At 40.6% G+C, this 12,698-nt stretch overlaps 1 protein-coding gene across 2 annotated transcripts in view; it reads right to left on the bottom strand.

The window, feature by feature from the left end:
- Positions 1-12,698, bottom strand: part of casz1 (castor zinc finger 1) — a 153,027-nt gene that overhangs the window by 104,742 nt on the left and 35,587 nt on the right. The window lies entirely within an intron of this gene.

Raw genomic sequence — 12,698 nt, 5'->3', positions numbered from 1 at the left:
GATCAGTAGTCAAGAAATCACACAAAATGCTGCATTAAAAAGTATCATGAAGTTTAAATCCACACTAGGCGACTGACAAAAGTAAAATGTTTCCCAAACTCATGGGCAAAAATCGACAAGGCAAATAAAAACGAGCAAAAAATCCTTTGTGGTTTGCACTCGCTCCCCCTTGACTATTAACTTATCGTGGTGGGGGTGTTTGCTTACCTCAATGATTCAGGGAGCTATGTCGTCGGGAGCCTCGTGCTCCTTGTAGGGTCACCCATGGCAAACTGGTCCCTGATGGGAGGTCAGACTAAGCATGGTCTAGATAGACTCATGAAAATAATGGAAGTGGCCCACACCTGGAGTCAGGCCTGGGTGTTGAGACTGTCAGCGAGCGCCAGGAAAGAGCAGCCCGAAAGAGCAGTGTGGGACAAGTTGTGGGAGGTGCTTTTAGGAGTACGGGTGCAAGGCTTCCTATTGAGAGCATTTCCATCTCTGTATTGCCGGAGAGGTGCTTTGTCTCCAATCCTGTTTTTGGTTTATATGAACAGGATACAGAGGTGCAGCTCTGGTGGGGAGGGTTTTCAGTTTGTTGGCCTGAGAATCCAGTCACTGCTATTTGCAGATGATTTGGTTCTCATGCCATCATCACGATGCAACCTTGAACTCTCTCTGGATTGGTTTGCATCTGTGTGTGAAGCGGCTGGGATGAGGTCCGAGGTTGTGGATCTCATCTGGAAAAGGATTGCTTGCTCTCTCCAGGAGAGAGAGTTCCTGCCTCAAGTGGAGAAGTTTAAGTATCTTGGGGTCTTGTCCTCGAGTGCGGGGGGGGGGGTCTCCCTTAGTGGTAGGGTGCAAAGTTCTGTCACTCGGAAGAAACTCGGATTAGAGCCGAGGAGTCAGAGGAGTCAGTTGAGGTAGTTCGGATATCTTGTAAGGATGCCCCCTGGATTTCTTCCTTTAGAGGTGTCCAAGGGATCGAACAAGGACCAGGTGGAGGAGTCATATCTCTACACTGGCCTGGGAGTGTCTCGAGATTCCCCAGTCGGTGCTGATGTTGCTCAGGAGAAGGACGTTTGGCACAATCTTCTGAACCTGCTGCCCACGCGACCCACAAACGGATATGCGGACGAGGATGGATGGATGGTTTGCCTTTGATCATTCTATTACTTTGGCTTTACTCACATGAATTCCAGTGAAAACCTTTCTCACTTGCTCAACTACTCATATTTACACCTACACAGTAATTATTATTGCTTCATACACAGAGAAGCAGTAGCTACAATGAGCATCTTGGCAGCTCACGCCACTCCTCGCAGATGAATCAGATGCTCAATTGAGAGTACGTAATGTTTCCTGCGCATGGCCCCCAGGCTTTAAAACCATTAGAAAAAGAGCACATCAAAAACCACTTGCAAATGACTCAAATAAAGTTCAATATTTGAAATGCAAAGATCCAAAGGAAAACACACCAAAGTGTTTAAGCTTAAGAAAAGCAAATTAGAAAGAACAAATCTTCAGTGGCGAAACATACAGTGCACATACTCTCTGTGTCGTGATGCAGCTGCGAGATTAGTGGTGAGACTTACCAAGACAATAAATCCACAGCCAGTCCACGGCCTCTGAGATCCCTACAATCTGGCTGCAGATAAATACTATTTTGTGCTGACTGCATTGTCTCCAGCCTCTGCTCTGGTAATCTAATGTGTGCAACATGCTCTTGGTCACCTTGACTTTGGTTGCCATAGCACTCCACACAAACATATCCCCAACCAGAATAACACCAAATAAGGCGTGTGAGGGGGGGGGGGAGAAAAAAAAATCCCATAATGAGACGACACGGAGGAAAAGCCGTAAATATATTATAAACAGGTCAAAACCATTTCAGCATGTACATACAGGACTTGCAGGAGGTTACTGGTGACACACACGCACACAGTCTGGCTAATTAGTATACAACATTAATCGTCCTGAGCTAAGCTATTGTTGACACAAAGAAAATGATAATTGCACGGGCATCAACAGAAAAATAAATGGAGGCTCTTTAGAATGGAAAGGTCTTTCAGGACAAGTCTCTTTGTACTGAAAACAACCTCTAAACACCAACAGTCGGGCGAGTGGAAAGCCGCCGTCCTGTCTAGCTGTCGACCCCAACAGATGTGAGTTCTGAAGAGTTCAAAAGACTTCTGTATGGGGGCAACGTCATTTACATAATCCTCCAGATATATTCCTCTGCAATCTAATCAAATTATTCAAGTCTGGCCCCGACCACGTGGACCCCACCGTACACAGGCTTTCCATTAACAGTCTTAATGGTATCCAACCAACCAATGTCACTTTTCTCTGGAGAACGTCAAGCTGGGGAGCAAACAAAAGGCTGGCTGTGCCTCACCTAGTACAAAAGGAACTTTTCATGACTTATTTAACAACAAAACACTGTTGGATTCCATCCGACTTAACAATCACGTTTTCTTGAAGTCTGTGAATATTTGGAAATATTTGAGCAGACTTTATTAAGATGTGGCAGTCGGTTGAAAATGACAAGCAAGAGATATGTCCGTATTTATCGACAGCACACACTCAGCTTCAAGAGGAAAGCGCCGACTGAATACAGCTAGAGTTCCTTCTGAACATGGTAATTAGTGTTTAGCAAAATATCTGTTGAGCATAACTTTGGGAACAAGAGCAGATGACACAAGGGATTTTGATAATCATGGTGTTGGATTCTCAGAGGACCTAATCCGAAAAGAAGATAAGCAAAAAGTGCTGATTCAAACGGTGTAGCCTGTCGGCAAATGTGTCGAGGCATCACCAGTTGAATAAAAAAGTCTGGGCTGAGATCCACAGACGCAGGCTGATAAAAATAGAAGACATGATAAAGTACTGTTTTGTGTTTTCCGCCATCACGTCTCTTTCCTTTTGTGAGGACACATCTCGGTGTGGCATTGTTTCAACGGCATCCCATTTTAATCAGCCTGTTGTTGCTTTTGTCTTCCATGGACACTCGGGGGCGAAGGGGTTAATGGATCAGCTAAAGTTTACATCCCATATGCGGTCAATTTCCTACGACTTCTCCCCCCCCCCACACTGAAATAAACTATTTTATGTCTCCAAATATGCAGATCATTTTGCTTAATGAAAGATGCTTGACGTCTCAGATCCAATTAATATGCAAATGCGAGAGAGGATTTATTTGTGACATTCTGTATGGGTGAGAGAAAACAAAAAGGCTTCTTAACAGTAACACTAATTGCTGCGACTAATTGTCACATATCATCATTCACCCTGAATCTCCTGAATACCAAAATTCTCCTGGAAAAAAATCCAGCACCATCGCACGCTTGGACGACTTTATTTGGTACGTATATTTTCCAGGTTCCTGGTTATTTAAAGATGCTCACCATCAGCTCTCAAACTTCAATCCATGCAATGTTCAACATTGTTAGTGTTAAAGTGCTGGGTCCCATTTACAAGGTGGCACATTACAGCATATAAAGTCTGCAAGTAGACGTGAAGCCTTCCCCCGATTACTTATGACTGCTTTTTAAAACTAGAGAGTGAAAAGGCGGCGCTAGCCTCCATGTAATGCCCACATTAAGTGTCACGTATACATATTTTATGGCTTTCACATATCACGCCAACGCCAGTCCTCAAAATGCCACACTAATGCAATCCATCTTTGACGTGAAAAAACCTTCAATCGGTGATGTATTTATCACAGCAAAAATAAAATCAATATTGTAACTCTGCTATTAAAATCCTTTAATGGATGAAGCAATACACTTTAGCTGTTTGCATCATCCTACAGCTTTCATGCCATGGACTTCTCACAGCACAGGACTTAAATGAAGTCTGACTGACACCACTGGGACATGTCATGAGAGACGCAAGGTGTTACAACACAAAGGCAGCCATTATCTTAAAATTCTAGATAGGTTCAAGAATTGCCTTTTAAAACTATGATTTCCACATATACATTTTCTTTTAAATTATTTCATATGTCATGCAGTTGTACTTGAACAAGTGGCCACGAATAATAGTGTTTTCCTCCACACTTGTCAATAATTGTTTATAATAAAATATTCTTTGATTTTAATTCTGTATTCTGTAAATAGACATATTTACATTCGCTTATTAGCAATAGTTGTCATTGTCTAGTGTTTTTAAATGGGTCAATATAAGTTTCTTCATAACAATTTGTATGTTCAAAAGAGGCTCATGCCACCTTCCTTTTTTGAGATGCTGTACAAAAAAGTACTTTGTGAATATAATTTTTTTTTATTTATACGTTGCATTTCAATTAAAAATGAAAACACGTTTGCATTTTTAAAGAATAAAAATAGGATTCTACAAAATAAAAAAAAATGCATATTGAACAAAAATATACACATAAAAATATATATGGGCACATGACACCAGTTATTATTGTCAGGCAATCCTTCCCTGTCACCATTTGCAGCAGTTTAGCATGAATAACGATAAAATTCCCAATTGAATGACAAAAAAAAAAACCTGTATCTCAACATCCATGACAAAAATATGTTTCATTTTTGTAATCCTCAAACATCCATTCGACAAACAATACCATTACTGACTTGATGAAAGCAGGTCATGATTCTCAAGATAACTTTTAAATAATTCACTTTTCAAAAGCAGCAATAAGAGATGAGGATATGAAACGACTTTTGCCCCGCAGTCAAATCTCGACATGTACGTTAGACACACATCTGGTAAAACGAGGACGGAAACTTGTCTTCTTGCCAGTGACATAAAACCCAAGCATCCAATTTCAAACTTTATTTATGGTGCTCATACGTCGAAAACACATGTGGTGACATATTTTGTGAGGATTTGGGTTTCCTACTCTGAAACGGAGCTGAATGACTCCGCGGCACCGGCCAAACATATTCCCACTCAAAGACTCCTCAAAGTCCTGAACAAATGTGTGTGAATCTGCCGGTGTTTGTGTGTGTACCGGACGCGTGTTTGCACGCAGACCCGGCCTCAGATTGCTGTTTGAGGATGTAATTGCTCTGTTCCTCTCCCGCTCGGAGTGGCCCAGGATGGATCTGCGCGCGCTGTTTAGCAGTCAATGGCCGGCGCAGATTGTAAACAGATCTCCCATGAATTGCTGGTTTAGCGGTTTTGTGAGTCTCCAAACAAGGCTGTAGCGATAAAGCCATCCTCTCCCAGACAAAATCAGACACTTTGCTGCAAGGGTGTGATTTGAAAGCTGTCAGTCAGAGTGACTGACAGCTTTAATCCCCCACAGGAGCAAATATAGAAGGAGGGGACCAACCATTGCTTATATGTAGCATGTCTGGTTAAATCCCACTTTAGGTAAATATGTTTATCTCATAGAGCAGCCAAGTCTATGCCAAATGAGTGGTGAGAAACAATAAGCTCCTCAAGTGAGAATTATTGTATGGACAAAAGGTGTTTTCGAATGAGAAGTATGTTTGGACAAACTTATTGAAACAACACCATGCAGATGAATTTTGATTCTTGTAAATGAGCAGGCGTCATTTAGAAAGTAGTTTGCTGCACTCGGATGTTGACATTGTGGTTGCAGAGTCTGGATGCTGTAGTTGTGGCCATACAAACTTGTTCATTGTTGTTGGCACACACGCCTCTCATCGTGGTCATTCGCGGCTAACTGGTCATTGTTTTAAGTGCTCTCATGCTCACCAGCAAAAATGAAGAGAACATGCAGACCCAGGTTCAGTCCAAACCACGAGTTGCCTTGAGCTAGAATCTCTGGCCATCCTGCTGTGAGGCTGCAACACTAACCACTGCTATTGACACAATCTTCACAGCATAATGATTTACTAGTTTGGGATTAGGACCACTTCCATGTCCAAATATACATCAATATATTAAATGAATCTAAGGCCAAAACAGAAAATAAATGAAATGCACCATTGTAGTTTAAACTTTAGTGAGTCTAGATATGAATCTAAAGTCTATTTGAAATCATTACACTGTATTGTATTTAAACTTGCACAATTCTCAAACACAGTGAAATCAATGCAAGGAAAACGTTATGTTTGTGCGTGAAACAAAGCATCTAAAAAAGCAGCAGCCACATCTACAGTCATGGCACCTCGCTTCTTCTTTGAAACTACAAACTGCTTTTCATTTTCATCCCTTCGTCTTGAGCCTCAGTCATCACTTGAGGCAGTTTATCAGACTCAGTGCAGCCCTGTCAAGAGTCACAAAAGGATTAAGGTCCGGTGTAAACTCGGTGCAGTTTTTTTCTGCAGTGGCAGCGGTTGTTTTCTCTATAAACCTGATTAATGAACGCGTGCTCTCTGCAAATGTCCACAGTTCATGTTTTCCATGCATTAATTATGGATTTTACTTCACCGATCAAATTCACAACAAAAATATGATAAAACAATGGCTGACTGCAGCCAGAGCTTATATTTCCGTAAGCACGGTTAGGGGTTATTGTTCGACCTCAGCAAAGAATGTGGAGAAGTTGTGAAAATTATGTAGAGCAGATCTATCATACACCATCATGCTGCTTGCTCTGACTAAAATATCAACATTCATAAAGGTATAACGTCCTATGACAGTAGCTCAAGACAAGAAACAAGTATTTTAAACGTCAACACAGACTTTGTTTATTCACTGTTTTGGACACTTTCATAGTGAGATGAGGTGTCTAAGGTGCAGGGGCTGGAGACATCACGCATCTCGACTGGGCAAGGAAGACCTCTGTAATGATCCAGAAGAGCAAGAGGATGTTTTACCTCTTTAACTAGGCTTCTTTACATTTTCACTCTGAGGCAATACATGGAAGCTCAGTCACCAGCCAGAGACTTTGAGGTTACAACACTTTCAGTTCAGGCTTCTCAAAGGGAGACTCACTCCAAATGTATCTGGTTCTGATGTGGCACTCACTTAGAGATGCTAAATGTTAAATTGCAACATTGTTTCTGCATCATTAATATTTTCTATTGCGTCTGCCACCCTCAAATAAATGTGCATAGAAGTCCTCTTTGTACTTCAGATGAATAAAACACTGAACTGGCTCATGAAATTTCATTCCAGTTTATCAGAAAGCGTCGGTATGAAGCAGATCTCAGATCCCTGCGATCAGTAGGAACACAGGCGAGGATCACACGCTGCTGTTTTCCTCACAAATGATGCGAAAATGGCCTATTATGATGAGAAACAAAGGAAATTGGCCCCGTGTTTGAGCCAGCCCTCGGTGATGCCCCTGTGACTCGGCCAGCCACTCTCCCAAGGCCTACTCCTTGATTAAATGCATAATCCACTACTCCCCATCCCCAATGATTTAGTGTGCCTTTAAATCAGCTTGCGCACACATAAAAACCTCAAATAAAAATCACCAAGAAAAACCATTGCACTCTAACTGTTCTATTAAAATGATACCCAGCCCAGCCTTTCTTCTCTGCAACACCGTTTATTCCACATGAATGCGTATCTTCATTTTTTTCCGAGGTATGCATATAAAATATTTCAAGTTTAAAATGTCAGCGTTGAAACATCAAATGCGGCGGTCTTTCATTAATCAGCACGGATGGAGCTTCTCTTTTAAGGTTATAACCCTTTGAAAGAGCAAAAATTACATTTTTGACCTTGAAGATGAGACAAACTCATAAACGTGAAATAATTTGCAGTTTAAAGGGGAAAGAGATATCGGTTACCTCAGCCTGCGCGGCGGTGTCGGGGGTGCAGGGGGGGAGAGGTGGAGACCAAACAACTCTCATTTTCATATTTACATCCAAGCTGTTCAGATTAATTTGAAATCACATCAAGAAAAAACACGAAACAAAACTCAAAGAAAACATCAAACGGAGCAACTGTCAAACTTTCAAATCCACGGGGCCCCAGCTATCTCCGGCGTGTGAAACTCCGACTTTTTTCTTACAGTTTTATTAAATGGTGCATGACATTTTCATTACTCAAGGAAATTAAATTGACTAATTTTCTTACAAGCTCTGTACGTCTGCAATTGTAGGGAGGCTCAGTGAAGACAGCGACTCTTTCAACACCTACACAAAATTATAGTCAGTGTGCTCTCTGGAGTGCAAGAAGATTTCTAAATCCTTATTGAGAATTTGTTCTTTAATGAAGAAATTTAGGGTCTTGATCTTTTCCTCAAATGCTTGTTTATTCACAGCGCAACATATAAACAGTGCAACACTATTCCCTGCGCAGATTAGAAGCTCAATCTTTGGTACTTTATTAAATCTGATTAGGCCAATAGATTGTTGACGCTTTTATATACATAAATTAGCACTGACGACAGCGCTGAGGCTGAGATGTAATGAGACTATAAAAGAAAAAATGAGGATAATAGTCCAATTTCACAGCAACCCGTGAAGTGAAAGCCATAAATGAATGCTCCTATACCAGTCCCTAAACCAACGAAATCTATTCACAGCCTCAATTCAAGCAGTGGCACACATTTAAAATAATAAATAGAAAAAAAGACATTTGGGTGAAAACATCATAAAATTGTAATTATATGAGAAAATGTAAACCCAAAGAGTCACTGAGGGTCGTTTCTTGCTTTATGAATAATTGAATGGTAATTCTGGAAAAAGAAATAAAAAGGTAGCATTAGTATTCCCAATAATATTAAAAAATACATACCTTTGGATCTCACATAACAAAGGTGGATATTAGAAGATTCTAGGAACAGATAAAGAAACTAGATGTGCTATTATTATTACAAAAAAGTCTTATTTTGTCCAGTCACTGCAACTGTGACTGACACATTTATATTTTGTGCTATTTTACTGTCACCGAGGGATCATATCTAATATCTATATATTTGCATTCCAACTATCATTATTGCCACTGGAAGGGAGAGGTTTAGTGCCCTACTCAAGAACAAGATGCCAAACATGCAGTCCACCAAGTATGTTGACCAAAAACCATGAGACAGGAAAGCACAAAGGACACAAACGTCAGGTTCAGTTATCGCCAGGTAAACCTGCACATAAAAGACAAATCTTGGTTGAGTGCAGAAGCTGCTGCCTTTACCTGCCACAAAATTTGGAGCGAAAAGTCTTGAGCATTGCTCAGGACTAAAGAGGATGATGGAGGAAAATAAGGAGTCAGCGTAGGCTCCTCCTCTGGAGATGTAGGGGCTGATTACCCTCACCTCTCAGGGGTGTAAGCCACATGGCTGACAACATCATTGGAAAATAGACTGCCGAGCTCCTCTGGGCCCTATAACAACTTACATTTAATGTGGGGGAGAAATTCACACTAAAAAGGAGATGACACCAGAGCCATAATTTCCTATTGTTGAATACCATGCGAAGCAAACCACTTATTTCTTGGAGCGCTGGTGAGGCAGTAATGGGTGGAAAAGAATAAAAAAAATGAAGATGAAGGAAATGAACTGGAGGGTGTTGTGGGAGTTTTACAGTGTTATTTGGAGAGCAAAGCAAATATTATATGTTAATCACGACAAGTTCTGCTCCAGGGCATCACAACGAACTCTGTAGAACTATAGCAGCAAAATGACACATAGTTAGTGCTTTGTAGAATCAGCAAAATAATGGTACAGAAATGGTAAAGAGAGGGTTTTTCACTCAAGAATAAACTCTGTGTGTGAGTTGCGCATTCACATCACAAAGAACTGAAGACTAGATCATTGAAACCTAACCATGTTGACAGAATTAAAAGGATTGCAACAAGGGCGTTGCAATCCTGTTGATACACATAAATAATATGAAAGTTGGGCAATTCAGGACAAAACCAGAGATGTCCATGTGTCTGTGCATGCCTCTGTAAACTCTGCCGATCTCCAGGTCCAGTAGTCAGCGTGGTTAAGGGAGCCACCACCTCAGCTTTCAAAAAGGATTTTTCTTCGGCTGGTTGTCGAAAAATCCCCTCCCACCCAAACCACCGCACGTGCCCTTTTCCTGTCTGTCTTTATTATAGTGCCATGATCCTCTTACCAAAGCTTCCTCTCCAGTGGTCGACCATATGTTTGTAGTTAAGTACAATTTCTTTTTCTCATCATTCAGAGCCAATGTGAGCCAAGCCAAGAGCTTTGAGAAAGATCTGCTTCTGTTGCTGTAATCCTCAAAGACCTGTCCACACTCAAAACACTCCAAATTTTGAAGCATTTTTACTCATGTTAATCCTCCAAAGAACAGCTCGATATTTAATAGGTTTAGGTACAGTTTATAGAACTCAGTTTTCTTCAAACTCACTGATGACTCAACTTGCGATGGTGTATTTCTTAGAAATATTGGGATTAAACTAAAAGCAACGACAAAACATTGCGTGAATAATGAATTCCAACAAAAATAAAAGTACAACTGTTAGTTACCTCTGGATTACAGTGACCCAAGTGAGAGAACATGGTCCATTGTTATAATTCACACGCAGAGTTTATATATATATATATATATATATATATACATTCACGGTATATATACAGTGAATGTCTAATATAAGTACTGTACAACTGATCAATATTCAAAAATTCAACATAAATACAACACTTAAAACTCTAATGAGAAGTAAAAGTGGCGTTTCCTGATGGTGAGTATGAGCACATACGTACGTGGTGTAATCACAACACCAATCTCTTACAGATCGCCCATCATTAGAAAGGCTCTTCTCCAAAGCAGCTCCATGTTAAGGGCATGATTGCAGCCAAATTGAGCCGTAATTTGCTCGACGTGGACATGGCGGCTGTGTGAGGGGAGAAGTCTGATGGTTTAATGTCACTTTTATCAGGCCTGGTTAGCTTCCCCTGCTCCAACTAAACACATAAACCCTATGGTTCAGAGACAGAAAAGAGTCTGTGTTGCATCACAGCCAAACAGACGTCCAGCTCATTAAAAACAGAAGGGGAGGGGGGCGACAAATACACAGGTTTTCTTTCCTGAATAACCTCAGCAGACCCACTGTAGAGGCTCATGGAATCACTTGGTCCAACTATTAAACCAGAATCCAAATATTACCTGCTGGGTTTTGGGAGAGTCTCATCATTTACCAACACACCAACTGCAAAGGAGGTTTGACTGACAGCTTGTGAGCTGCATTTCCAAATGGTCACCATGATCTACCCACCATTTCAAGCACTATATATTTTATTTTTTAGGTGTATGTGTTTCATTTGGTCGCAAAATCCGTTTTCAATAGTCGCTGCTGCCAATCCCAATAACTTTATAGGTCCCAAAACCTGACACTTCACAGAGACTGTGTAATTGTTGGCCTTTCACACTTCAGAGGCGCAGTAATTAGTTTTCCGCCGACCTTTCTGGAAATACAACTCTTTACAGTGGAAAGGGTTCTCTTGAGAAGATGTGGAATTTTTCACAAAAATATCAAAAAGAAGGTGTGAGGGTGGAGGGAGCGTTGGTGTCCGACACATGTAGGATGATGGATCATACCTAGTTCTAGTCATCTACTTTTGAAAAGTAACTGCAGCTTTTGACTCAAACATATCCACTGTCACACACTTGGCTGCTTTAATAATATATTTGTGACGGATTTCCAGTGAACTTGTAGTTTTAAGTGCCCCACTTTTGAGGACACACAACATGAAATATTTCCGGATGATTCCAAAAATCCCAGCAGAGCACCAAAAGCACGCAGCTTAGAGATTTACTACAGTTGTCTTATCTTTCATTACCGACGGATGGGAAATGGAGGGAAACACATTCCACTTTCTGTGTTTCTGTTCTGATCTCAATCCAGCTCTATTAAACATTTGCGGAAGCATCTTTCAGCCTGGATTCAAGTGGCAAGAGGGAAAAACCGTCAGTGAAATTAACTTCTTCAAGACCCCATATTTAAGAGATTGTTTTCTTTTTGCTGTTTTGTTCTGACTAAGCTGCCCAATGTATGAAACCACTTGAATGCCAGTGAGTATAATAGCATCACAGAACAAAGGCGGAATGAAGATTGTGAGGAAAAAAGAGGCAAAATGGCATCATCTCTGCACTTAATGAAACAGCATCCTTTCATTTTTTTTTTTCAAGTAATTATAATAAAGACGGAAAAACATAATAAACGTCTCCCTTCCCCCTCCTGCTAACAGTAATTATAATAGACTCAACAATAAATGGTAAAGCAGCACAGAGCTGCATCTTGGGAATTCTCAGGGGTCTGTGGATTAGCTTGAAAAGCCTGAATGATTAAAATACACTAATTAAAATTTTGTGTTCCTTGGTAACTCGTCTTCCAAGGCCCCTCATGCTGGCAAAATGGGAATAAATGCGACAAAGGCAAACACTCTTTTGGACCTGGATAGATAAACAAGTGTTATTAACTTTATTATTTCGAGTCAGTTACATAAATATTGCCCTTTTCTCTCATACAGATGGATAGTGTTACAGTCACGCAGCCAAACCTCGATGATCCCAAGCAGGTTTCGACGTCTCTTTATGGAGCACCGCAGCATTCAAGTTCTCAAATCTCATGTACTTTAAATTTCAAAGCTTTTACATCACACCTGACATTTCACAAATGTGTGATAAAAAGGCGAGTCGCAGCGTGTTGTAACTGCACTGAAGTTAATCTATAGTTTAAGGATGCAGACAGGAAGGAACCACAGCTTTGGGGTTTTTGGTTCCAGTCTAAGGCTTTCATGTAATGAAACCAACACGATCCTTACTCCTCTGTAATACAGTTATTACGCAATACATTTTTTATTTTATTAAACACAGTAGAATGAATCATAACAAGGACCATCTTATCTAATCTAA

The sequence above is a fragment of the Synchiropus splendidus genome, chromosome 18, assembly GCF_027744825.2.
Source record: "Synchiropus splendidus isolate RoL2022-P1 chromosome 18, RoL_Sspl_1.0, whole genome shotgun sequence".
Lineage (NCBI taxonomy): Eukaryota > Metazoa > Chordata > Actinopteri > Syngnathiformes > Callionymidae > Synchiropus > Synchiropus splendidus.
Note: the sequence above shows the minus strand (reverse complement) of the source record. Positions and strands in the feature narration are given on the sequence as shown.